Below are 26191 nucleotides of genomic sequence, written 5' to 3' on the forward strand. Positions count from 1 at the left end.
TTGGGCAGATTGTCTCCCCAGCCGGAGAAAGAACATCTCAGTCATCAGGGAGCCTTGTCCAGTGGCTTGTTGATGGCTCGACAAGTTCTTATGTCTGAGATTCAAAAGTGGAGAAAGTCAGTCATTTATCCTGGTGCTGTGTTTACAAAACCTGGATGGTTTGCAGCCAAGCAGACGCCGGCGGGCTTGGGCTGGATTTTTCCCGTCTTTTCCACTGGGACAAGCAGTGGGTTGAACCAGAGTAGTGAACACCAGGGTCTGCGTCGAAGAGACCCACAGGCCTTTCACTCTCCTTGAGGCCCTGTCTCCCCAGCATGCTGGTGATTCTGGGTGCCCTGGCATAGCAGAGGATGTGGGTCCTTCCCTCCCGTGGAGGTGGCCTCTCCCACCATTCCTTCAGGGCAGTGGTGAAGGGGGAGAAGGGATGGGAGGACATCAGACCCTCCCCCCATAGAAGATGTGCATCAGGACCAGGGTGGTCCGGTGAGCCTGCCCCTGTCTGCTGATCCAATGGCACCTAGAACCCACACTCTGAAACACACTGTCTACACCTAGGAAAGGCCTCCCTTGAGCCCCTTCTTCCAGGTTAGACATCTCGGACTGCAGCAGCCTGGAAGCAGGAAATTCTAAGGGAGGGCCCCCACTGGAAGCATCAGGGGCGTGAGAAATCCGGGCACACCTGAGACCAGGTCTGCCCAGGAAGGGCCCATTGTCCTCAAGCCTTCCTTTCTGGCTCCTCCTCCCCGCTAGACAAGAGCGCCCAACTGAGAGAAGGACTCTGAGCCTTTCCCTGCCACCCGCATGCTGCCAGATCCCATGCCTCAGTTTCCCTGCCTGTCAAGGTGGAAACCCCCTGCCTGCCCACCCCATGAGGTAGGAAATGAGAGGCGGGGTGTGGCAGGCCCTGCAGGAGGGGACAAATGAAGAGCCCTTACGATTATTGGCAGCAGTGGTGGAAAGGTTCTGACTTTCCTGCCTGGGACCCTGGCCTGTAGTTTCCTGGGCTGCCCAATGGAAGAGGCTGGGGAGCCGCAGGCTTCAGGGAACACACAGTGATTTCATGGTCAAGGCGGGCGCCAGGCTGCCAGGGCCAGGGGCAGGGCGGTGTGGGGGGTACGTGTACCATCTGGAACTGATCGGTGTTTTCCTGAAGTCAGAGGCCAAGAGCAGACTTCCTTCCTTCCTGGCTTCTCCAGGCCCTGGAGTGTGTCCCCACCTGAACCCAAGACCAGGGACGTTTCATTCCCTTGATGATTTGTGGCCCAAACCCTCAGGAGCTCCCTTCCCCAGGCTCAACAGCACCCTCGCTGTTCTTTGTTGGCTTCTCTTCAGCGTCTCTCTCTGTAAACACATTAAAAATCGCCTTCCGGTTTGAGTTCCCCACCTCTCCTGTAATTTTCTGGCTTCCCCTGATTTCAGCCTCCAGGACTGAAATTCTTTCTCCTGGTCTCCATGAGGAATTGGTGAAACAGAAAAAGCAGGAAATTAATGTCCCAGCCTCAAGGCTCCACACAGTATTAGATGGAATTAAAGTAGAATAATGAGTCAATACACACACAACTCTGTTGTTCTTTGATTTTCCTTTCAAAATTCACGTAGTGAACGCTTCCTCTGTCCCACACCATCTTAGGCTGCGAGACTCGATAACGTCCTGAATGAATTTACATACCAAATGGGTTTTAATTTTATATTTTCGCTTAAGGTCAGGACATTTATTTATTATCATTATTTATTACTGAAGCACGAGTGGTTTTAATTATTTTTGTGTTCCTCCTACAAAGCAGGACCACTGCTAGCTACGGAACATTTTCTGTTTCCGCTCACATAAATAATATAGTTTTTAATTTCATGAAAATTTAGTATTCATCTGCTTTGTAAATTAAAGTCATCATTTACCACAACAGAGACAGAGTGTTCAGAACATCCTGGTGGACCTTCTCAGGGTGCCCTTCGGTGATCGCTTTTCCCAGCTTTGGTCTTCTGACGCAGGTGCCCAGAAAGAGGGCCCCGGAGACGGGCCGGGAGAGAGGAGGGCAGTGGGTGTGGAAAGGGGGCGATGCAGGGAGGGGAGAAGAACCCCTTCTCTCATAAGACATCCCTCTGTTCCCCCCACAGAACCCTTCCAAATCCAAACGTGTTTGCCTCTGCTGGGCAGATAAGAAACTTGAAGTCCCTGCACCTCACCTTGCCCGAGGCCACTTACATCCAAACAATATGTTCAGATCCAAATATGTCTGACTCCAAAGTTCATCCCCTTTCCCTCCCCACCCTCTCTGTGCCAGGGCCTGGGAAGGTGGGCAGGCGTCTGTACCCAGGGCTGGGTGGAGCCTGGCAGACGCTTGGGCCAGCCTGAGTGAGAACAGAAACCCAGAGCCGGAAGGAACAGGCAGGGATGGGTGGAGGGAGGTGGCCACTGGCCCGGCCGTGGGCATGACTGCGTGTATCTGCGTGGCGAGGGGAGAAGCATCCTGACTGAGGGGACAGAGGTCTTCAGTGGTGCCGAGGGACGCTGTCCCACACACAGCCAGGAGAGTCAGTCTGGCTACCCTAGAGTCACCAGTCTTGTGAAATCCCTCTCCCCCGTGCTCCTAACCCACTCACTCTTTCCACCTAGATCCTCACCCCTTTTCAGGGAGGCTGCTGGGTCAGTAAATGAGCTCCCATAAATTATGATTCCTTGCCTGTAAATGACTCTCCCCTGCTTCCCCGTGGCTATCCCGGCCATCTCTTGGCTGGCTCCATCCTCGGAGGCATTCCCAGAAGGCAGACGATGGTCAACAGGAACCGTTTGCATGCTTCCCATTGTTTGTCGCAAGGACACCCTTCCATGGCCCCACTTTCGCTGCCAGCATAGCCTCTGGAATGAACAGGCAGTTTGGGGTTGCCATGGAGAAGCTGGGCCCTTTGGTGGTTTGAGCTGTGCTCCGCGTCACAGAAGGCCCTCGCCCACCAGCCAGGGCAGGGTGGGGTAGCTGCCTCACACCCCGGTGCCCTCTGCTGGGACCCAGCCAGCCAGCTACGTCCCCAGCCCTCAGTGCTCTTAGCAGGTAGAAAACGTATTCATTTAAATGATGCCAGTTTCAGTCTGCCGGGGTTTTTTCCAGTTCTCATGCAGGCTCCAGCTACAGATCAGCCCCTGTGAGACTCCATCCCCAAGCACAGGTCTTGGTGTCCTGGTGGCTGTGTCCCTGGGAGAGGAAAGAGCCCATTTCGTAACCAGGCAGAGTCGCTCGGACATTCGTCATGATTAACCAGGGACCGGGCCACATGGTTCTTGTGCACAACATGGCTTAAATTTAAGCAAAAAATAGAGCTCACCCTGAGTCATCCTCCTCCGTGACGGAAGATGAGATTGTGTTAGCAGCAATATAGCGTGTTAGGGGAAGTCCCCTGCCCGAGCAGGAATGTACCTCTTTAGCGTGTCTTTAATTCCTCTCCCGTGAGCATCTCTCTCTAAATAAGGGAGCCAGAAAGACTTCGAGGCTAGGGCAAATCCACCTCTTACCTAGAATGGCAAAATCCTTGGCTCCATCTCAGACACAGGCTCCCCCAGGAGGACATACATAAATAGAAGATTCCTGGTGCATATTTTACCCATTTTTCAGATTTTCTTCCTTCTTACTCATGGCACTGACTCAAATGGTACTTCTGGATTGGTACCAGCCCAGCCAGATAGGTGCCTGGGGGAGGCAGGAAGTCTCGGGGCTGCATGGAGAATCAAAGAGAACTAATGGCAAAGTCTCTTCCCACTGGAAAGGGAAATAAAATAGCTTTCGGAGCCGTATCGCTTGCTGTTTTATACAGGGGGCCCTGCCTTTGTTAGGCGGGCTGCCACTGAAATCCAGACCCACACATTAAAAAGACATTTTTAGGGGAGGCTTCCTTTTAAAAAGGTGCAATTAAGCATGTGTTTACCATTTCCCCATTTTATAAAGGAGGAAATGGGAGCTGGAGATGGGGAAGCCTGCCCTAGGGCACATAGCTGGGAAGAGGTGGCACCTCCTACTCTGTGTGTTCAGAGATCTGTCTTTTCTGATGATCCGCGCAGGTCCCAGCCTCTGATGGGCGTGTTATTTCCTCTGCTCAGCCAGCACACCTGCCTTCAGGGACCCTCGGTCTGGCTGCAGAGGCAGAACTAGGCAAGGAGAAAGTCAGGACTGAGGTAAGGCCACTGGTAATTAGGCTTCTGGCTACAGCAGACATGGCGGCCACCTGAAGGAGGCTGGGGACCTGATGGCTTAGGGTGGAGACTGGGAAGGGCATTGAGTGGCTCAGAAGTCACCAGCCTGGCAGGAGCAGGTGGGACCAGCGGAGAACAGGGAGAAGGAGGCTGCATAAGGGAAAAGGGGAAGGAGCAGGGGCTCAAATGCCTGGATGATAGTTTGGGCTTGACCTCACGGGGCATGGGGGGCACACGAGGGGGAAATGGTCCTAGAATCGAGGTCCAAAACCTCCAGGCTCTGCCGCAAACCTGCCGTGTGTCCCTTCACCTGTCCCTAACACAAATTTCTGTAAGGTCCCTTCTGGCCCTGACAGGCCGCCAATCCAGGACGGTGCCCTTGCAGGTCCTTCTAAAGAGAAGAGAGAAGAGGCTTCCACTGCCTCTGGGCCCGGTGCCAGGAGCAAGGCTCCCTTCTGATACAGGGAGCTCTTGCTTCTGTGGGAAATCAGCTGGGGGGCTCTGCAGGGCACAGGGAAAAAAGCATCCTGTCATGGGGACAAGGATAATCAGACCGAGCACACTCGAGGTTGACAATGAGAGCAAGGGTGATGATGGTTGGCATTTATTGAATCTTTACTGTCTGCCAGGCTTGCGTAAGCGCCTTGCATCCGTTTTGCATCAAACCCTATGGGGCAGGTATTATTATCCCCCTGTTAAGATGGAAAACTGAGGTTTAGGGAAGTTCATTTGCCAAAATCATTTGCAAAGTAAGTGACCTTCCGACCTTCTGACCTCAGGTTGGTCTGGTTCCAAGAAAGAGTGCAAGACCTTAGCATTCTTGTGTTTGCCTCTGGCAAAAATGCAAATTCAGGTGGCGTTCACTGAAGGGGTTGCAGACACATATGCACACTCCTACTCTGCCATGCATATGCACACACAGCCCTGTTCTGTCTGCACCCACATTCCCTGACGCACGACTCCCCCTGCAGCCACAGACGCCTGCATGGGAGCTACCCCACGCCCCCGCCACAGTCACAGGAAGAACTCAGTGCCCCTCTCCAAGGACAGATCACAAGCTCACGAGGGTAGCAGGGTCTGCAACAAAGAAGACTCCAGAGCGCCCGCATGCGGCCCCATGGTGGCCCAGGGGAAGGCTCCAGCAGAGGCCTGGGCTGTGGTGCACTTAGCTGATGATTGGGAGTCTCCATCATGCCAGGTCCCTGGGCTGTCCTCCCTCCAATAATGGCACAGGGAGCCCAATTGCTCAAAACGGCCAATATCGAACTGGGGCTTGAGGGTACAGAACTGCAATGCCTGTGCTTGCTAGATCACCGAGGCAGCCTCCTTTAGACCCAGAAGGCTGGGAAATGGGGGCAGGCCTGGGAACGCCAGACCCTGCATCGGGCCCCTTGGGAGCTGCAATGGCTCCGGCCAGCTTGCCTGGGGAAGGGTCACAAAAACCCCCAGATTCCTATCCTAGCATTCTTTCCTATTTAAGGAGCGTTTTTGACTTAAGCAGCTACCCCAGGGCAGTCAGGGGCAAGAGAAGTCGGGAATGTTACACTTCTCAGAGAACAGAGGAGGAGAAAAATGCATCCTGCAGAATTGCCTGAAGCTGATACAGGGATACTCGCGGAGCTTCAAGCTCTGGGTTCGAGGCCCAGGTGTCCCACTGGCCTTTCAGCACGCCTTGATCCCCGTTTCCTCATCTATTAAGTGGGGAAAATACTGAGGTCCCCTGAAAACCTCACAGGTAGTTGTAGAAAATGTTGAGGAGCTCCACAATAGCCAAACTATGGAAAGAGCCAAGATGTCCATTGACAGATGAATGGATAAAGAAGATGTGGTATATATATACAATGGAATATTATGCAGCCACCAAAAAAAAACCCCAAAGTCTTGCCATTTGCAACAATGTGGATGGAACTAGAGGGTATTATGCTAAGTGAAATAAGTCAATCAGAGAAAGACAATTATCATATGAGCTCACTGATAAGAGGAATTCGAGAAACAAGACAGAGGACCATAGGGGAAGGGAGGGAAAAATGAAACAAGATGAAACCAGAGAGGGAGACAAACCATAAGAGACTCTTAATCTCAGGAAACAAACTGAGGGTTGCTGGAGTGGAGGGGGGGTGGGAGGGATAGGGTGGCTGGGTGATGGACATTGGGGAGGGTATGTTCTATGGTGAGTGCTGTGAATTGTGTAAGACTGATGAATCACAGACCTGTACCCCTGAAACAAATAATACGTTATATGTTAATAAAAAAAATAGTTTATCTCCCCCCCAAAAAAAAACAAACAAACAAAAAAAGAAAATGTCGAGGAGCTCTCCAAATGCAGAAGACAGGGCTTTTCCTGTCAGTAATAACAAGAGAAGGTGCGGAAGGAAATGTCCGTTTATTCAGCCAGCTTTTCAACCCTCAGCAGCTTCTAAAGTAGTGAGATATCTTTAAGTATGTATAAATGTAGATTATATGATATATACATTTAATATAGGAAATATCAATATCTGTATACATATATAAATATTTTTATATTTATGTGTGGACACAGATGTAAATCTACGCAGGCATGTATGCATATGTAATTTGGAAACGTGAGAACAAGAGGAAGTCTAAATGAGAATACTGGCACTCATGCTTAATAGTACCCACGACTTTTTTTTTCCTCTAGCACTTTCTGCTGTGGACGGGAAATGTGTATCATACTTTTTTAAATTTAAAAACAAAGGGAAGGGGCACCTGGGTGACTCAGTCGGTTAAGCATCCGACTCTTGATTTCGGCTCAGGTCGTGATCTCAGGTTCGTGAGATTGAGCGCCGCATCGGGCTCAGCGCTGAGTGCAGAGCCTGCTTGAGATTCTCTCTCTCCCTCTCCCTCTGCTCCTCCCCCTGTTCATGTGCTCGCTGTCTCTCTCTCAAAAATAAATAAATGCATACATAAATAAAAAATGAGCCCCACCTCTTTGCAAGGCTCCGCTGGGCGCCATGTCCCTTCTCTGTGCTTCCTTCCACACATTGGTTACATAGAGCTCCTGTGGACTCAGCCACCTTTTGTCATCCCATCACCTTCCTTAGCGTGTCCCCAGGGGTCCTGGCCCCTCCATTCCCTAGTGTGGCACTCGCCTGCCACTTGAGGGGATATACCACAGGAACCGCAAGGTTTCTTCATATTTTCAGTGTGGGGCCAGGGTAGGAGTGAAGAGGGAATTTGTTCCCACATATTAACTGGAACACAGCCTGAGCTGGAGGTCAGTGACACCAAAATAATTGGAGGTAAGAGCTGTGAGGCCATTAAGATAAATTTTTGACATAAAAATGTAGGCTGGTTCATGAAAGGTTGCAGTGACAATAGGTTATGGCGACAGCTTTTCAACAACTGTGAGCCTCCAGATGGAAGGGAATTCAGCATAATGAATTATGGGCAATCTGGACAACACAGTGTCCTTTTATGGGCATAGATCTAAGGGAAGAATCAAGTTATTCAGACTGGCCCGTATTAAATAGCGTGTTGTTAGAACATGGAGCGGAGAGACGGTGAGAGGTTGGAGGTGCTGAAGACACAGCACTGAGGCGGGAAGGCCTTGGCACCAGGCACTCGTGTCTCCGTCCGTGGTCTAATGAGCGTCCTCGCCCGCGGGACCCCAAGCTAAACACCACGCGTGTCTGTCAGGGCTCTGGGGCCTTCCTTTGACGGGAGCCCTGTTTCTCCACCAGCTCAGGTTTTGCTCAGTTTTGCCCTTTTGGTGACATTGCCCCCACTAACCCCCGGATGAGACATGTGGAACCTTCTTAAAAGGGAGGTTCTCTGGGTGGGAGATGCTGCCAGAAAGAAGGGAGCTCAGGGAAGGGTGGGTTCCATCAGGCTGGGAGACGGGAAAGGCATGGCTCGCGCCGGACCCTCCCTGCCAGAGTCTGCCCTTGGCTTCTGATCACCATCTTGTGTGAGTCACAGAGCAGAAGAGGCCACCTTCACCCCTGTCCCCCTTCACTTAGGGGAAATCGTAGCAGCCGTAGTGACAGCTATCCTTCCCTGAATGCCTGTGTGTATCTGACACGGTATGGAGCACCTCACTCCATCTCATTTACACCTCTCACCTACCCCATGACATAAGTATTGTTATTCCCATTTCGCAGACAAGAAAACGAAGGCCTGCAGAAGTTCATCTGCAGCTAGCTACTGTTCACACTGGTCGGAGTTTAAGTGTGGATGTGTCTGGCCCTTTAGTCTGGGCTCCCAACCACTACACTATACTTTTCCCACTTACAGACACCCACACACTTGAAATCTGAACAAAAAGCTTCAAAAGGGTAAAAGAGCTTGTAAAGGCCTTCCAGGGCTCTTGGGGGCTCAGCAAGTGGGGAGGCACGGTTTGCTTGGCTGAAAAAATTCCCACACATTTTAAAGGGGCTTTGGTTGGGTGGAACGTCCTTGATAGTAAAATGTCTGAGTTCAGTGATTTCACTGTGGATGTGTGAATTTATATTAATAATTTGTTAATGGCAGTTAAAAGAGATGAAGTCATTTATGTGGCTATAAAGGAGCGAAAGTCCACACTGGAGCAGGTGCATCTGTTAGGCCTTCACTTTTTCTGGTTTGCCGCAGGGAAGCATGGGCAGGTTTGAGATCTTATTTAACCAAATTGTGCCTCAGATAAGGGCAGACCCTTTAGGGACCACCTCGGTCCCCAGGGAATACAAGGCCAAGCCAGGGTCTGTGAGTGCTGAGTCACCCACCTCTTTGTGATTTCCTTCCAGATGCTAGAGCTCTGGAACAAGAACAAATTCCTCTGGGCGAGCCCACTGGAGTGTGGGGGAAGGCACTTCAGCTCTGAGCCTCCCAGTGAAGAGCATGAGTGCACCTCTGTCTTGGGCAGTTCTGGCTGCTGGAAGAAATATGTCATGGCGATTTGTAAACAACAGGAATTTATTTATTTTTTTATTTTATTTTATTATGTTATGTTAGTCACCATACATTCCATCATTAGTTTTTGATGTAGTGTTCCATGATTCATTGTTTGCATATAACACCCCAGTGCTCCATGCAATACGTGCCCTCTTTAATACCCATCACCACGCTGGGGCGCCTGGGTGGCTCAGTCGGTTAAGCGGCTGCCTTCGGCTCAGGTCATAATCCCGGGGTCCTGGGATTGAGCCCCGCATTGGGCTCCCTGCTCAGTGGAGAGTCTGCTTCTCCCTCTCCCTCTGCCTGCCTCTCTGACTACTTGTGCTCTCTCTCTCTCTCTCTCTGTCAAATAAATAAATAAAATCTTTAAAAAAAAAAAAATACCCATCACCAGGCTAACCCAACCCCCCACATTCTCCCCTCTAGAACCCTCAGTTTGTTTCTCAGAGTCCATAGTCTCTCATGGTTCATCTCCCCCTCCAATTTCCCACCCTTCATTTTTCCCTTCCTGCTATCTTCTTCTTTTTTAATATATGTATTATTTGTTTCAGGGGTACAGGTCTGTGATTCATCAGTCTTACACAATTCACAGCACTCACCGTAGCACATACCCTCCCCAATGTCCATCACCCAGCCACCCTATCCCTCCCACCCCCCCTCCACTCCAGCAACCCTCATTTTGTTTCCTGAGATTAAGAGTCTCTTATGGTTTGTCTCCCTCTCTGGTTTCATCTTGTTTCATTTTTCCCTCCTTTCCCCTAAGATCCTCTGTCTTGTTTCTCTAATTCCTCATATCAGTGAGATCATATGATAATTGCCTTTCTCTGATTGACTTATTTCACTTAGCATAATACCCTCTAGTTCCATCCACATCGTTGCAAATGGCAAGATTTCAATTTTTTGATGGCTGCATAATATTCCATTGTATATATAAACCACATCTTCTTTATCCATTCATCTGTTGATGGACATCTTGGCTCTTTCCATAGTTTGGCTATTGTGGACATTGCTCCTATAAACATTGGGGTGCACGTGCCCCTTTGGATCACTACATTTGTATCTTTGGGGTAAATACCCAGTAGTGCAATTGCTGGATCGTAGGGTAGCTCTATTTTCAACTTTTTGAGGAACCTCCATACTGTTTTCCAGAGTGGCTGCACCAGTTTGCATTCCTACCAACAGTGTAGGAGGGTTCCCCTTTCTCCGCATCCCCGCCAACATCTGTCATTTCCTGAGTGGTTAATTTTAGCCATTCTGACTGGTGTGAGGTGGTATCTCATTGAGGTTTTGATTTGGATTTCCCTGATGCCGAGTGATGTTGAGCATGTGTCTGTTGGCCATTACAACAGGAATTTATTTCTTTTATTTTTTTTAAAGATTTTTTTTTATTTATTCATTTGAGACAGAGAGATACAGAGAGAGAAAGAGCATGAGCAGTGGGGAGAGGCAGAGGGAGAGGGAGAAGCAGGCTCCCCAGTAAGCAGGGAGCCCGACGCTGGGCTTGATGTAGGGCTTGCTCCCAGGACCTGGAGATCATGACCTGAGCCGAAGGCAGACACTTAACCATCTGAGCCACCCAGGCACCCCAACAGGAATTTATTTCTGACAGTTCTCAGGGCTGAAATTCCAAGATGAGGGTGCCAGGCTGGGAGGGTCCTGATGATAGTCCTCTTCTGGCTTACAGACTGCCCACTTCCTGTTGTATCCTCACATGGCAGAGCTCTAGAGAGCTCTCTGGGGTCTCCTTTATCAGGGCACTAATCCCATTCCTGAGAGCTCCATACTAATGACCTATTTACTTCCCAAAGGCCCCACCTCCTAATTCCATCCTATTTAAGGGTTAGTTTCAACATATGACTTTGGGGGGACACAAACATTCAGTTCATAACAACTTCCCCACTAAATAGTGCATCTTGAGTTGGTAGGTTCTCTGGCCAGCACACCACACCATCTGGCCTGATGACTTTTCTGAATCGTTTCCAGGAATTTCCACCCTGTATCCTAGCACGTCATTTGTTTATGCCTCAACCTCTCACAGGCCGTGCCAGACACATACCTGAGCCTCCCCAGTGTCAGGTGCAAGTGAGGCCCAGTTCACAGCTGCCACTCCCGTGTAGTGAAGGATGCTTTCGGGTCCTTGGTCCAGAGGAGGCCAAATGCCAGGCTGAGGCTGGGTGGCGGGAGAGCCCAGTGGCCATGGCAGTGACAGCCCTGGAGAAATCCACTCACCCAGGCTAGAGGCAACAGCAAAGGTCCCCGAGTGTGTCCCTGATCTTCTGCACCTTTGACAAGCCCAGGATGCCCTCTGCCCTGAGGCTCTAGAGGCCTGCCAGGCTGTACCTAGTTTCTGCAGAGTCTGGAGGCAACCGGAGCTCAGAGCCTCTTCACCCTAACAGACAAGGGGACATCCGTGACGGACAGTTCAACATGATATTGTCCCTGTGCCTCCTGGAGCACCTCCTGAGTCATCGGCGCCCCTCCCCCCAGCTGCAGGGCCAGGCCGAGGCGGGCGTGTTGCGTTACCCTTTCTCCTTGGGCTTTTCTTAGTAACAGCACTGGCTGTGGTCGCTGCACAGGGGCCTCCTGGAGACATTCTGTCCTGGTCAACCCCGGGCTGACCCTGAGTCAGCATGTCCACCTCATCCAGGAAGCCTCCTCCTCACCCTGCCCGGGGCCTGGGCGAGGTCAGTGGGGTGCCTTTGGGAAGCCACAAAGGGAGTCAGCAAAGCCACAGCAGTGGCAGATAAGCAGGTACCCATCCCCCCCCATCCTTCCCCCCCCCCCCCGCCCCCGCCCCGGCTAGAGGGATAGCTCTAGGCAGCTGTTCTAAGTGCAAATGCTTGTTCACACTTGGGGTCCTCTGCCCCGAGGATCTGATTCTGGGTGAGAGGGAATGACGTGGAGGGGTGCAAGGCCGGATCTCAGGTGCTCCCAGGCCAGGCCCCTGGGGGCCATATCCCATTGGCATAGAGACATCAGAAAGTGGGAGAGGGTCGGCCCATCCCGGGCAGCCTTGGACTTTCGGGTGGCTCTGCGGCTTGTGGACCCCTCCAGTTTCTCAGGAAACGACATCATGGCTCTTGCCAATCAGCGAATAAGACAGTGAATATAGAGTGGGCAGAGTTCTGTGCCAGGCTTGGTGGGGGGCAATCTGAGGTGGGCTCATGGGGCTGGACCATGCGTCTTCTCTGGGTAGGTCAAGGTCAGGGCAGGGACCCCCACTCCAGGACAAGCAAGGGCTGAGGAAAGCAGGTCCGTGGTCAGAGGTAAAGGTGGGCAGGATTGTCAGGACCTGAAACTGGCGAATTTCTAGCCTGCTGCAAGCTCTTATGTGCCTGGGGGTGATTTGGGCCAGAAGAGTCACCCAGCAGGATTGGCCAGACCCCCACCTCCAAGCAGCAGTCAAGGAGTTTTCTGGGTTGGGCTGTGAGGCTTGACAGAGGGGGTCCAGACAGGGGGGTGTGCCCCAGAGAAGTCAGCCCGGCCCTGGGCTGTTGGATTCTCGAGGGACCTCTGGTGGCCCCGAGCTCTGTGGCTCAGGACAAAAATCAAGGATTCTAGAGCTGGTGGAGCCTCGAGGTCTCCCATCCAGTGCTCGTTTACAGGGGGACTCTGAAGCGTTTGTAAGAAGAATCTCCCCTGGGTGGTTTTCTGAAAAAGAGAGCTGGAAGATGTGTGGCCAGGGAAGAATATCCTCTGTCTGGTGTTGGAGTCCAGGAAAGCCAAATGAATACATCTGAGCCCCCTCCCCACGCCCCTCCCCAGGTCTGTCTAACATGGGTCTGGCCCTGGGGAGCAGCCTCCTGACTGTGGGGCCCTGGTGGACTTATTAGCAGAGGCCCTGATGTGGCTGCAGAGGGAAGGAGTCTGTTCGTAGCTCATCACAGAGCTCAGGGCAGGAGTGGGTCTTGTGGGGCAACCTCTGGTCACCTGACACTGTTCTCGTCTCCTCCTGGGGGACCGGTGGCCACGGCACCATGAAGTCGATCCCATGGGCTCAGGCCTGGGTACCTGGTGGACAGTCCTATGTGGGCCTGGTCGTCAGTGCCCAGGGGCTGGGGCAGCCCCAGAGAAGCCCCTGTTGCCATCCAGCATGAGACACTGGACCCAGGACATTTAGACAGCTGGAAGATCATTTCTCCTTTCCATAACTGAGGCAGCTGCTGCTGGTTACAAGGCCTCCTGATTAAGTGGTCCCATGGGGACACAGGTGTCACCAGAGGAAAGAATTGACGATGATGAAAGTGGCAGATTTCCTGGGCCACAGCGTCCCTTCTAGGCAGCATCAGGAGCCCTGGAGGTGGACACTGAGAGCTTTTCCTTCTGGTTCTGACACTGAATGTGCCCTGAGGACTCGGGCCCCTGGAGCACTGGGTGCCCATCTGCAAGATGGAGAGACCAAGTCACTTCAGGTCATTTGAGTTCATCGTATTTGTATGTATATATAATAGCAAGAGCGGACATGGGATCAGAAAGGAGAACTTAAAATATGTGTGAATTCCACCCCACCCCTCTGAAGTTAGCCCGTCTCCTTCCCCTCCTCCCCGTGCCACCTCTTCTCTGCTCCTTGGCTGACTGTTGGCATGAGGTCCCCATCCTGACTGGTGTCTCTGCCCCCACCCAGGGCTGCACCCAAGGCATGGTTGTCCTCTGGCCATTTGTAGACCCAAGGCCAGGCCTCTCTGGAGACTCTCCTAGGAGAGTCCTAGGACTATCTGCTGAGAGTAGCACCTGCCTGCAAGAGTCCGACCTGATCCAGCCTGACCTGACCTCCTTACCCAATAAGACCTAGTGTAAGTCCTCCAGCACTTGAAGGACAATATGACCCTATTTCTTCTTGGTGACTTCCATGCTGCACTGCAGACCCTCTAGACAACATGGTCCCTGGCTCCCCAGGACTGCTGCCTAGTGAAGGACATGGAGGAAGCCTTCACCCTTCATCTTCTCTCCATTTTTGTTGAGCTATAAAGTAAATTTTGGTCATGTTTTCAGAATATGTAAATCCTTACTGATTAAAGTGTCCTTGTAAATTGACACATATCCTAGCTTCCAGACCTGAAAAAAAAGAGGAACCATAATAAAAGCAAAAAAGTTATCCAAAACCTTCCTCCTCAGCTACTTCAGCACTGTGAAATTCTACCAAGTCTAGGAACTGGGGAAACTTTTTTTTTAAAGATTTTATTTATTTATTTGGCGGGGGGAACACAGAGGGAGAGAGCACAGAGGGAGAGGGAGAAGCAGGCTCCCCACTGAGCAGAGAGCCCGATGTGGGGCTCCATCCCAGGACCCCGAGATCATGACCAGAGCTGAAGACAGACATCTAACTGACTGAGCCACCCAGGCACCCCTGGGGAAACTTTTCTTGAAAGACAAGTTAGGGGCGCCTGGGTGGCTCAGTCGGTTAAGCGACTGCCTTCGGCTCAGGTCATGATCCTGGAGTCCCTGGATCGAGTCCCACATCGGGCTCCCTGCTCAGCAAGGAACCTGCTTCTCCCTCTGACCCTCCCCCCTCTCATGTGCTCTCTCTCTCTCTCTCATTCTCTCTGTCTCAAATAAATAAATAAATAAATAAATAAATAAATAAATAAATAAATAAAAATCTTTAAAAAAAAAAGAAAGACAAGTTAGAGTATATAGAGGGTGAAGTTCAGGGTTAACTTGTGAGTATGTGCGTGGGAGTGTGTGTGTGTGTGTGTGTGTGTGAAATGAAGGGGAGAGAGAGATTCCAGAACATTCTTTTAAGATTTATTTATTTATTTGAGAGAGAGTTCAGGCAGGCGGGGAGAGAGGGGCAGAGCAGGAGAAACTCAAGCAGACTTCACTCTGAGCACAGAGCCCGACGTGGGGCTCGATCCCACAACCCTGAGATCATGACCTCAGCTGAAACCAAGAGTCAGAGGCTTAACTGACTGTGCCCCCCAGGCGCCCCTCCAGAACATTCTTTAGATGCTCAGGAAGGTGACACAGGCAGAGGCCGTGCTTCGGCTGCAAAGCCAGGCCTTGCACAAGTAGGGTGGCGGGAAGGCTGGAGGCCTCTTCCCTGGCAGACTCTGCTGTGAGGTGCAGAGGGCTCCGTGGCCTCGTTTTTGGGGGGCCCCCCTGGGGTCTGCCCTCTCTGTGACTTGGTCTGGCGCGGCCTTTCTGTTAGCTGACTCTCCGTTCCCTCTAGCTGCTCCATTTAAGGCACCACGTTAAACATTGCCTGAAAGCATCTTAAGGGATCTGCCCAAAGTTCTGTGTTCAGCCTGACCAATTTAACAATTAAAGGTTCACTTTATGAAATTTTTTTCTTATAAAACACAATTAGCACTTTTCACCCCCTGAGGGAACAAATCATTCACTGCATGGTGTGAGTTGATTTTATCCATTTTTCTTTTTAAAGCTAAACCGAAGGAAGAGCAGAGGGGCCGGGGAGGGTCTCGTATGGGGGTCTGGGCACCCGGGGGAGTGGGCACCTGTTAGGCACGTCAGGGAGGGAGGGAGGGAGCCAGGGACTTGCTGAGCCTGCACCAAGTGGCAGATGCCCTCTTGGCCCCTAGCCACCCCCCGAGTAGTGAGGGCAGCTCCACCCACGGACGAGGAGAGGTGACTCAGCAGCCGGCCAACCGCCCAGAGCACACAGGAGACAGAAATCAGCGTGGGGCTTGAAAGGGGGTCCTTCCGGCCCCAGAGAGGAGTCTCTTCCTGCTGGCCCGTGCTGGGGGGAGGGGGGCGGGGGGTGTGCCAAGAGGGATGAGAAATGATTGAAAAATGCAGGGTGGGGGGGTCGGGGAATGCAGAAAGACAGGTGGAGACTTCCAGTGATCCATTTTGGTTTTTTAGTCTTGGACCAAAGGGGAAAGTTATTTTTAACTGAATGTTTAAAATCAAATCCTATCTAATTATACATAGACTTGGTATTTCATTCTTTAAAGGGCCCCAGACTTGCTTCTTCCTGTGAGTGAAGCTCTGTGGTGATGTGCACTGTCCTTCCCCAGTTTATCTGTGTGATGGGTTTAGATTCTCACACAGCCCTCTCTTTCATAGGGTCCTGAACTGCCTCAGAATGGGGATGGCAGGGCGGGGAGTCTCCAGGTCACCAGTAGAGGTCATCCGTCATGGGCCAGAAATGTCACCTCTTGTGCTGTCCACACACACACACCGCAATGTCTGTCTCCATCCCTGCTGTGGTGGGGGGGCGACACGCAGAAATAACTTGGGAGATGTTACCACATACGGAAGGGAGTCAAAGTGTGTCTGTAAACATTAAAATGGCAGGATCTGCTGTGAATTCTAGGGTTTTATTTGTTTCCTCCTGAGCGCATCTAGTTTGTTGTCTGTACTAGGAACTCCCAGGCGCCCCGTGAGCTCTCTCGCCTGCTGCCCTGCATCACCGTTGATCATTCCGGTTTGTGTACACCCCGTCTCCCCAGCAAAACCGGGGTCTCCTCGGAGGCAGGGCCTGGGCTTCTTCCTCTTTGTCTTATCTTCAATGCCTGCAATGGCATAGATGCTCAGAAAGTGTTTGTTGTTTTGTGTTTATTCAAAGTTAGAGCTATAATTCACAAAATACACACCGTACATTTACTCTGGTAAATTCTTCCTTTAATTGAAATGCATTCATTTGGAGAAAGCGATGCTGATAGGAACCAGATAACCAGAGAACTGATGAATTTCTAAGTGCTGTGGGCCCCTTAGGATGGAAATTACAATATGGAGCGTTTAGATACCAAACCCGTTGGGGGAGGCCCCGAGGATTATCCATTCTCACATGGAGCACTCAATACAAACCCCAATTCTTATTAATTAAAAATTCTAAATCACCCAATTTTTTTTGCTGGAAATACTTTTGCGCACTGTATTATTTATCACCATTAATAATAACGATAATGGTAACAATAATAATAAAACTACTATGTGATTAAGGTGCAGATAAGCAATTAGGAAACAAAATATTTACGGGTTTTAGCAAGCCTTGTGCTAGGAACAGGAATAGAATAATTACAAAGAGGTTTGTGTAAGAGCGCTTCCAGAAGACTCTTTGACTGGGAGGTGAGTTCAGTTCCAGAGTTCTCTTCCATCTGTGATTCGGTTAACCTGTTCTCCTGATACCATTTATCCATTCGTTTGACAAATATGTATTAAGAGAGCCCACTCTCCAGGTCCGGGAGTGGTTACAGACAGGTGTGAGGCTATTAGAGCAAGGTGTGACAGAGTCAGCAACATCAGTGGTGGGGACTGGGAGCTGAGCTGGGACCTGGAAGATGAGATGGAAATATCCAGGTGAGAGTGGGCCAGAGAGGGAAAGACCGTTCTCTGGAGAGGCCCTGTGATAGGAAAGAGCTTGATCCTTTGGAGGATGGATGGTAGTGCCATCCTCTTACTGAGGGGGTAATAGTCAGATGTGAGCAGGAGATGTCAGTATGGACCAGATCCTAAGGGCACTGGGGAGCCACTGAAGGGTCTATCGGAATAGTGATCTGTTGTGCGCTTCAGAATATTCTCTCTGGCTGTATTGTGGGGTGATAAGACAGGAAGCAAGGACCCCAGTGTGGAGGCAGATGCAGAAACTCATGATGATGGTGGCCTATGTATCTGTAATAACCGGGGGGAAGAGAAACGGGAGGGTTTGAGAAATTCAGGACAAGTGAAGATAACAATGGTAAGTATTTAATAAGCTCTCACTGTGTGCCAGACCCTCTAGTAGGCACTTTGTCTGTTTATTTGGTATAATATTTACACAAAATCTAGGAGGTGGTATTGATTATCCCCTATCTTATGGGCGAAAAAACTGAGACACAAAGAAGTAGAATATCGGGCCCGAGACCACAACACTCATCTGAAGAACAGATATAAACCAGACTTCGGTTTAGATTTGAACCCACACCTTTGTGTGATTCCAGAGTCCCATGGTCCTCACTATTACATCCAGTGGCTTGGTGATGGGAGGTCTGTCACCCAGGTAGGAAGGGTGGGCTGTGCAGATGAGTGCTGGCGACGTGACAAGTACATCAGACAATCCCTTGGGGCTCACATGGTGCCAGGGGCAGTAGAGAGTCCTCATCCTCTGGCTTCTCCCTGCCACGAAGTCCTGTCTCCCAGTGCTTGGAATTACAGACCCTTCCACTGGGTGTCGGGTAGGCGTGTGGTGGGCGTGGTGTGGGGTGCCCCCGCACTCTGCACTCGCTGGGCCTGCTGAGCCTGTGGCCTGGCCTAAGCTCCTACTCAGACTCTCGCTGCCCTCCTAGCATCGAATGCACCCTGCTGTCTTTGTTCTGGTGTGACTTGGAAAACCAACTGATTTCCTAGCTTCTTATCTCGTCACCATCTGAGAGCTTTTGGGGAGAATCTGCTACTCTTTGAGCAGTTTAATGGACATTTTCTTCATTTTTTTTTTTTTGCCTGAATAAAGTCCATAAATTGGTGCTTTGGGGGGTGCGGTAAAGAACGAGCTGCATGGAAAGGCAGGCTTAAAAAAAGTCATCTCCCTGATTTTCCACTTCCCTGCAGGCCCTCTGTTTGCCTTTGCCCTGTGGGGCTTGTGTGGCTTCTGAACCCCAAATCCTCAGTGTCATCAGTTATGCGATGGACAGGTCGCTCCTTGTCCCCACTCCAGCCCTGTCCTTGGTTCTGGGATAGCAAAGGAGCTCTGTGCACTGAGCAAGTGCCCTAAAATACTACTCAAAAACCCCGGGTCCTGACTGTCTCAACTCACTGCAGAAACGTGGCCCAAGTCACCTTACTCTACAAACATAGAAATGCAGATTCTTGCTTGTTGGATAAATCTTTGTGGCTGTAGAGTCAGATAATAGATTCACACATTCATTCACCAACTATGTGCGAAGCACAGTTTCAACTGCTATGGATAGAGCAATAAACAAACAGACAAAAATTCTGCCCTCATGGAGCTTACCTTCAGGTGAATGAGAGAACAACAAAAATATAAGTAGCAAAAATATATAATATATAGGAACAAGTGCTAGTGAGTGCCATGTTTAAAATGGTTGACTAAGAACTTCTAACCAATCCTTCTGCTGCACACAACTGGAAAAGGAGGCAATGAGTCTTGAAGGCTCTGAAGAGCTAAGAGAACAGTGAAGAACTGCCAGATCGAAGTTTGGGGAAGAACAGAGGCCCATGCTGGTGAGCCAAGCATCTTGGGCTGGTTTTTCCCCAGGACTCTTTGCCAGCTCTGAAGGGACAACTGAGGGCTGAGCAAGACTTTTGACAGCCTTGTGGAATCAGAGGACCAAGATTGGAGTCCAGAATCTTCCAAGGGAGCAGTGGGAGCCAGTGACCCCTTCACTTGCTTTGGGTTGGAACTCCCTAGGGCTGCACCCTGGGCCTCTCAACTTCAAATTGAATTAAATCGATCTGGGATTGCTAGTGCACTCAGGTGCCCAAGAGAAGCAAACAAACCATCTTGGAAGGAAGATAACAGCATCTTAGGCCTCAAATTATTTTTAAAAGTAATATGCAAAGACAGAATCTGGCATGTGATAAAAAATAAATAAATAACCAGACACAAGGAAACAACATGAAAAAATACCAGTCTAAACAACAAAAAATAGAAACAGAGGCCACAAGGGCTCCAGATATATTGGAGTAATCAGAAACAAACTTTAAAATTACTATACCTTACCATGATCAACGTGTTAAAAGCCAAAATGGTTTTCAACACAGAACCAAAAACTATATATTTTTTAAAAATCAAGTGTAAATAACTATATAACACCCCAAATTAAGAACTCATCATGACTTTAACAGATGCAACCAAAGAGAGAATATGGGCTAAAAGACTGGTTAGAAAAAATACACAAAATTGAGTACAGAGAGACAAGAGAAAAAATAATAACAATAATAATAAAAAGGTAAGAGGCATTGGGGTTTTGGTGAAAAGGTTTGACATATGATGACTGGAATTCCAGAGAGAGAAGAGAGAGAAAATGGGCCAGAAGCAATTGTTCAAGAGATAATGGCTGATAGAAAAAGAACAAACAAAACCCAGAACCATCGGAAGGAATGAAATAATAAAGATTAGAGCAGAAATAAATGATATAGAAACTAAAAAAACAATAGAATATATCAGTGAAACCAGGAGCTGGTTCTTCAAAAAGATCAACAAAATTGATAAACCTCTAGCCAGACTCAGAGAGAGAAGAGAAAGGACTCAAACAAAACCACTTATTGGAAGAGGAGAAATCACCACCACCACCACAGAAATACAAACAATTGTAAGAGAATATTATGAAAAATTATATGCCAACACATAGAAGAAATTGATAAATTCCTAGAAACATATAACCTCCCAAAATGGAAGCTAAAATTTGCACAGACCAATTACCAACAATGAAATTCAATCAGTAATCAAAAAACTCCCCACAAACAAGAGTTCAGGACCAGACAGCTTCACAGGTGAATTCTACCAAATATTTAAAGAAGAGGTGATACCTATTCTTCTCAAATTTTTCCAAAAAATAGAAGAGAAAGGAAAACTTCCAAATTCATTCTATGAGGCCAGCATTTCCCTGATACAAAACCAGGTAAAGACACCACAAAAAAAGAGAAGTACAGTCCAATATCTCTGATGAACATGGATGTAAAATCTTCAACAAAATAGTGGCAAACCAAATCCAACAACACATTAAAAAAAATCATTCAAGGGGCGCCTGGGTGGCTCAGTTGGTTAAGCATCAGCCTTCGGCTCAGGTCATGATCCCAGTGTCCTGGGATCAAGTCCCACATTGGGCTCCCTGCTCAGCAGGGAGCCTGCTTCTGCCTCTGCCTCTCTCTCTCTCTCTCACTCTGTCTCTCATAAATAAATAATCTTTTAAAAAAATCATTCACTACGACCAAGTAGGATTTATTCCCAAGATGCAAGGGTGGTTCAATATTCGCAAATAAATCAACATGATACATCACATCAACAAGAGAAAGGAAAAAAACCATATGATTATTTCAATAGATGCAGAAAAAGCATTTGACAAAGTACAACATCCATTCATGATAAAAACCCTCAACAAAGTAGGTTTAGAGGGAACACAGCTCAACATAATAAAGGCCTTATATAAAAAATCCACAGTTAACATCATACTCAGTGGGGAAAAACTGAGAGCTTTTCCCCTAAGGTCAGGAACAAGACAAGGATGTCCACTATCACCACTTTTATTCCACATAGTACTGGAAGTCCTAGTCACAGCAATCAGACAACAACAACAAAAAAATAAAAGGCGTCCAGAGGCACCTGGGTGGCTCAGTCAGTTAAGCATCCAACTCTTGATTTGGGCTCAACTCTTGATCTCAGGGTCCTGAGATTGAGCCTCTGTCTTAAGCCCATGAATTTAAGATTCTCTCTGCCCTCCTGCCCCCATTCACACTCAAGCTCTTTCTCTCTCTCTCTCTCTCTCAAAAAAAAAAAAAAAAGGAAATAAAAGGCATCCTAATTGATAAGGAAGAAGTAAAATTTTCACTATTTGCAGACAATATGACACTGTATATAGAAAACACTAAAGACTCCATCAAAAAGCTACTAGAACTGATAAATGAATCCACTAAAGTTGTAGGATACAAAATCAATGCACAGAAATCCTTTGCATTTCTATACACTAATAATGAAGCAGCAGAAAGAGAAATTAAGAAAACAACTCCATTTACAATAGCAACAAAAATAATAGGGGCACCTGGCTGGCTCAGTCAGTACAGCATGCAACTCTTGATCACAGGGTCATGAGTTTGAGCCCCATGTGTAGTGTAGAGTTTACTTAAAACAAAAAAATTAATAAAATAATAATAATAATAATAAAATACCTAGGAATACACTTAACCAAAGAGGTGAAAGACCTGTACTCTGAAAACTATAAAACACTGGGCGCCTAGGTGGCTCAGTCAGTTACGCATCTGCCTTCAGCTCAGGTCATGATCCAAGGGTTCTGGGATCAAGTCCCATATCAGGCTCCCTGCTCAGTGGGGAGTTTGCTTCTCCCTCTGCCTCTGCCCCTCCCCTGCTTGTGCATGCTCGCTCTCTCTCGCTCATTCTCTCTCAAACAAATAAATAAAATCTTTTTTAAAAAAAAACTGTAAAACACTGATGGAAAAAAATTGAAGATGACACAAACAAATGGAAAGACATTCCAAGCTCATGAATTGGAAGAACAAATATTGTTAAAATATCTATCCTATCCAAAACAGTCTACACATTTAATGCAATCCCTATCAAAATACCAGCAGCATTTTTCACAGAACTAGAATAAACAGTTCTAATCCTTGTATGAAACCACAAAAGACCCCAAATAGCCAAAGCAATCTTGAAAAAGAAAAACAAAACTGGGGATATCATAATTCCAAACTTCAAAGTTATTTACAAAGCTGTAGTAATCAAAACAGTATGGTACTGGCATAACAAAAGATACATAGATCAATGGAAAAGAATAGAAAGCCAGAAATAAACCCACAATTATATGGTTAATTAATCTTTGACAAAGGAGGCAAGAATATGCAATAGGGACAAGACAGACTCTGCAACAAATGGTGTTGGGAAAACTGGAGAGCAACAAGCAAAAGAATGGAACTGGACCACTTTCTTATACCACACACAAAAATAAACTCACAATGGATTAAGGACCTAAACATGAGACTGGAAACCATAAAAATCCTAGAAGAGAGAACAGGCAGTAATTTCTCTGATATTGACCATAGCGACATCTTTCGGGACACATCTCCTGAGGCAAGGGAAACAAATGCAAAAGTAAACTATTGGGACTACATTAAAATAAAAAGTTTCTACACAGCAAAGGAAGTAACCAACAAAACTAAACAACAACCTATGGAATGGGAGAGGATATTTGCAAATGGCACATCTAATAAAGAGTTAGTATCCAAAATATATAAAGAACTTAGAAACTCAACACCAAAACCCAAATAATCCAATTTTTAAAATGGGGATAAGAGGGCGCCTGGGTGGCTCAGTTGGTTAAGCGACTGCCTTCGGCTCAGGTCATGATCCTGGAGTCCCAGGATCGAGTCCCGCATCGGGCTCCCAGCTCAGCGGGGAGTCTGCTTCTCCCTCTGACCCTCCCCCCTCTCATGTGCTCTCTCTCCCTCTCTCAAATAAATAAATAAATTCTTTTAAAAAAAATAAAAAATAAAAAATAAAATGGGGATAAGAAATGAACAGACATTTCTCCAAAGAAGACAACCGGATGACCAAGAGACACATGAAAAGATGCTCAACATCACTCATCATCAGGGAAATGCAAATCAAAACCACAATGAGATGTCACCTCACACCTGTCAGAATGGCTAAAATAAAAAACTCAAGAAACAACAAGTGTTGGCGAGGATGCGGAGAAAAAGGAACCCTCATGCTCTCTTGGTGGGAATGCAAACTGATGCAACCACTGTGGAAGAGAGTATGGAGGGTCCTCAAAAAATTTAAAATAGAACTACCCTACAATCCATTAATCACGCTATTGGATATTTACCCAAAGAATACAAAAACACTAATTTGAAGGGGTATATGCACCCCTATGTTTATTGCGGCATTATTTACAATAGCCAAACTACGGAAGCAGCTCAAGTGTCCATCCATAGATAAATGGAAAAGAAGATGCAATGGAATTTTATCCAGCCATAAAATAGAATGAAATCTTGCCATCTGAAGCAACATGGATGGATCTTGAGAGTATAAGTCTAAGTGAAATAAGCCAGTCAGAGAAAGACAAATGCCATAAGATTTCACTCATAAGTGGAATTTAAGAAACAAAACAAATGAAAAAAGGAAAAAGAGAGACAAACCAAAAAACAGACTCAAACTACAGAAAATTCCTCCCCTCTGATGGCTACCGGCGGGGGGGCGGGGAGGGTGAAATAGGTGAAGGGGATTAAGAGTATGCTTATCTTGATGAGCACTGAGTAATATATGGAAGTGTTGAATCACTATGTTGTACACCTGAAACTAATATAACACTGTATGGTAACTATACAAGAATTAAAATTTTAAAAAATAAAAAATAAAATAAAAAAGAGATAATGGCTAAGAACATCCCCAAACAGTTGAAAAGACATTGTCACAGACACAAGAATCACTACAAACTCAAAGCAAGATAAAGAAGAAGTCTGCTGAGGCACTCATGTAAAACTGCAGAAAACAAAAGACAAAAAATTCTAAAAAGCAGGAAGAAAAGATTACTTTCAAGATACAGTAATTAAACATGTAACTTTGGAAGTCAGAGGACAATGGAATGATATCTTTAAAGTGCTGAAAAAAACTGCCAGCTTAGAATGTTATACCCAGTGAAAATAACCTTCAAGAACAAAGGTGAGGTGTTTTTTTAATGTCCAGACAAACAAAAGCTGAGACATTACTCGGTGCCCAGAAAATGCACACTACAGAATATACCAAAGCATGTTCTTCAAGCAGAAGAAAATCAATTCAAGATTAAAAGTTGGAGTTTCAGGTAGTAATGGAAAGAAGCAAAAAAAAAAAAAAAAAAATGTATATCTAAATGAATATTGGCTTATAAAACAATAAAAAGTACTCTCATATGGACCTTAACACATAGAGGGGAATCAAATAAATGCAAAGCTGGCGGGGGCTGGGGAATGGAGCTAAATTATTTTAAGGCTCTTGAATTGACAAGGAAGAGAGTATAACTATCAATTGATGTTAGACTTCAAGAAGTCAAGGATGCAGATGGTAATATCTATGGAGAGTACAGTGAAATAATACAAAACACTTCATCCAAAAGAAAGCAAAGGGAAAAGAGGAAGAATGTAGAACAAGTGAAACCAATAGAAAGCATTTCATAAAACGATAAATTTAAATGTAAATACATCAAATGGATATGCTCCAACTAAAAGACCAAGCATTTCAAATTGAATCTGAGAATTCTTACTATATGCTTTTTATAAAAAAACACATTAAAGGATAAAAGATGCAGAAAGATTAAAAGTTAAAAGACAGAAAAAGAAAAGATACACTGTGCAAGAAGCAGATACAGCTACACCATTACCAGACTAAGTAGACTTGAAGACAAAAAGCAATACTAGAGGGCATAATGTAAAAACAAACCCTCAGTTCACCAGGAAGATACAACTGTACGCACCTAGGAACAGAGCCTCAAAATGCATAAGGCCAAAATTGATAGAACTACAAGGAAAGAAAAAAACAAAAAATCCACAAGCATAATGGAAGATCTTTTTTTCACAGTGGAAGATTTTTAACACATTCTCTAAATAATCAACAGAACAAGCAGATCCCCTCCCCCCCAAAAAAGTAAGGCTATAGAAGACTTGATGCAATTAATAATTGTGACTTAATGAACAGGTGTAGAATACTGTACACAAAACTAGAGAATACACATTCTCTTGAATCACCCACATAATATTTATGAGTACAATGGAGAAAAATAAATAAGGGATGTTGGATGTGCAATTTTAAATAACAGAGTCAGGACAGACCTCACTGAAGTGGCATCTGAGCAGAGACCCCAAGGAGATAAGTGTGGGTGACACAGATGCCTGAGGGAAGGGCACAGCAGCCTCAGGCAGGAGGCTCAGGAAACAGCAAGGGGCCCACGTGGCTAGAGCAGCACGCCGCAGGGGAGGACGTGGGCTGTGCAGTTCCCACAGGGGAGTGGCACCTGCGCCCTGGACGTAGCTAACGGGAATTTGGGCCTGCGGCTCCCCCCAGACCCAGGCCAGCATTGCCTCCACAAAACAAGGCTCCACCAAAATTCTACCCAAGACATCGGGTTACTTCTGTCCGTGTCTGCTGAGCCCTCCAGGCCCCCGTTGGCTCTGGAATTGCACACCTTCCAAAGCTCAGCCCCTGCCCAGTGTCCCATTTGGCCAAATTTTCAGGGAAGCCAGCGAACCTGGTGTCCACGGAAAATGTACTGTGGCTCGGCAGCATACCAGTCCTCCTCAGGTACTTTATCTGATCCTCACGAGCCTGGAGGTAGGCATTATTATTATTCCCATTTGACAGCGGAGAAAACCATCTCTGGATCTTTTACTCTTTTGTAAAGTTAGCCTCCTCACCGATGCTCACATTACCTTCTATCTGAATTGTCACCAGGTTCTGCTGATGGCCACCTTCCAGGGTGGCCACCTCCAGGGGTTGCTGCTCCTCCTCCCACCCTG

At 47.5% G+C, this 26191-nt stretch overlaps 1 protein-coding gene across 12 annotated transcripts in view; it reads left to right on the forward strand.

Annotated features, from left to right (window-relative positions):
* Positions 1-26191, forward strand: part of KLHL29 (kelch like family member 29) — a 303589-nt gene that overhangs the window by 189540 nt on the left and 87858 nt on the right. The gene's annotated exons all lie outside the window — the stretch shown is intronic.

This window comes from Mirounga angustirostris, unplaced genomic scaffold (assembly GCF_029215605.1).
Source record: "Mirounga angustirostris isolate CCGP_5_RB_7025 unplaced genomic scaffold, mMirAng1.0.hap1 SCAF_10, whole genome shotgun sequence".
Lineage (NCBI taxonomy): Eukaryota > Metazoa > Chordata > Mammalia > Carnivora > Phocidae > Mirounga > Mirounga angustirostris.